Source organism: Empidonax traillii, unplaced genomic scaffold, assembly GCF_003031625.1.
Source record: "Empidonax traillii isolate 1590-97213 ecotype Southwest subspecies unplaced genomic scaffold, ASM303162v1 scaffold19:size3308961, whole genome shotgun sequence".
Classification (NCBI taxonomy): domain Eukaryota; kingdom Metazoa; phylum Chordata; class Aves; order Passeriformes; family Tyrannidae; genus Empidonax; species Empidonax traillii.
In genome coordinates this window covers 249953-251996 of record NW_020955212.1, presented here as the reverse complement: position 1 = coordinate 251996, position 2044 = coordinate 249953, and the positions used below count along the sequence as shown (strand labels likewise).

General features: G+C 32.7%; 1 protein-coding gene across 1 annotated transcript in view; it reads left to right on the top strand.

Annotated features, from left to right (window-relative positions):
- NEK11 (NIMA related kinase 11) overlaps window positions 1-2044 on the top strand; it is an 87477-nt gene that overhangs the window by 31858 nt on the left and 53575 nt on the right. The gene's annotated exons all lie outside the window — the stretch shown is intronic.

Sequence of the window (2044 nt, the reverse complement as noted above, 5' to 3'; positions counted from 1 at the left end):
CCTGGGCATTCTTTTCATCCTTCTCCAAAGCCTCAGGTGTAGTCAGAGTACTAAACTAGATGAATAAATCAGCTTCCCTGATGTGGCAAATCCTATGTTCCTAATGGCTCATTAAGCAATTTTTAGCTGCCAGAATCAAGCAGCCTCCAAAACAGACTGATTCTGCAAAAAGAAGTTATAGTACAGTCTATCAGGTTGGGATTTTCCTTCTTTTTTTTTTTTTCTTCTCTCTGACTGGTTTCCATATTTATTTGGTGCTATGTGTGTAGGGTTATTTTTTGTTGTTCTTTTTGTTTTAAGTATTTTCTCATGTAGTAATTATTTTGTTTCAGAATTTGAATATACATCATAAATATAGATCATCATTTGTGTGTTACTGTTTACTGATTTTGGAAGTTTGAAAGCTGTTTGAGAGTTAAATCTTTAAAAAACCCAGGCAATTATTTATGTACTTCATTAGTTGCACTTTAGGCAGTCCTTAGCATAAATTCACTACTAATTGTTTTCACATACTGCTTGAAAAGTACCAGTGAGTGGAGTGCCCCATTCTCTCTCTTCTTCCCTATTTGCACTGTATGTAGACCCTGTGTTTCAGCTTTAAAATTATTTTCTCTGGTTCTTTTAGTGCTAGATGGACCAAAGCAATTCTTCTTTAACCAGAATGAATAACTGAAACTTTATTCACTGTTTGCTTTCAAAGATGATAATGTTTATATCCTTCTTATCCTTATATTCAAAGATGATAATGTTTATATCCTTCTCCTGAAAGCCATTCACCCATACATACTTCTAATTATTATCACTATGCTTTATTTTCTTACTACTTCTGTGAATTATAAATACCACAGTCAAATACTACATTAAGATATTTCAGTTGGTCTCGACCCATGTCTGGCTCTCACCAGCATTTTCCACATCCTTGATCAAGTCAGTTCTCAGTGTCTCAGCTCTCCTGAGTGTAAACTGAAGGTAACACTCAGCATCCTTCAAAGCTTGGAAAGATCAACACCACTGTTTTTTAAAAAACACTTGTCAGACAGAACCTGGTTGAAGTGCAAACTATTATAAATAGTCATTATATAAATTATTATGAGAGTGTTTACTTTAAAATGTTCAACTTGCTGGTTTTTTATGATTGCCATTAGGATTGGTGGATAGGGTGAGTAAAGCAAAAGGCCTTTTAAAATTGTTTGCAATCATTCTTCCTGGTTTTTAATGATTTAAAACTGACACTGGTTCTTAGCCAGGTCTCCAGACCTACATGTTCAGCTTTTTTCTTTTGTTCTCCAAATAAAATTTTGAGGAAATTTAGTTTTAGATGTTACAATAAAATGCTCTCACCTAAAGTTCCTTATTTCTTTGAGTACAAACTGATTTCATAATCTATTTTGAGTATGGGGCCAAGTGAGTGAAATCACACTAGAAGACACTTCTGTTATTTGAAACTGGCATTATTTAGTTTGAACTTGAATTTTAGCTTCAGTCTGTTATCAGAAATTAATTTGCAAAACCAATTTAACCAAACCTATGCCCAAACACTACTAAACTGTTTTCTGAGTCAGCCACTAATTAAAAATTTGTATTCTTTACTTTACTCTTTAATGACTGCTTAAGGTAGTTCATCTAATGGGTTTTTACTTTATTTTTACATATATATATACATATGAATATGTGTATTTATATACAGAATCTATGGAAATAGAATGTTGATTTATCCTGTTTATAAATTTATCAGTTTGTGTCCTGCATAAAAATATTTTAGATTAAAAGGATACTATGATAATGAAATATCCTTCCCTGGAGAAAAGGGCATACAATTGGGATTTTATTTACTGTATTATCAGTATGCATGCTGCTTTCAAAAATATTGCTTATGCTATTCCTATTTGTTTATTTTTCAAGGTCTCTGGGATGCATTTTGTATGAGATGTGCTGTATGAACCATGCATTTACTGGACAGAATTTTTTGTCTGTTGTGATAAAAATTGTGGAAGGTGATACACCTTCTCTTCCTGATAGATATCCAAGCAAACTGAATGCTCTG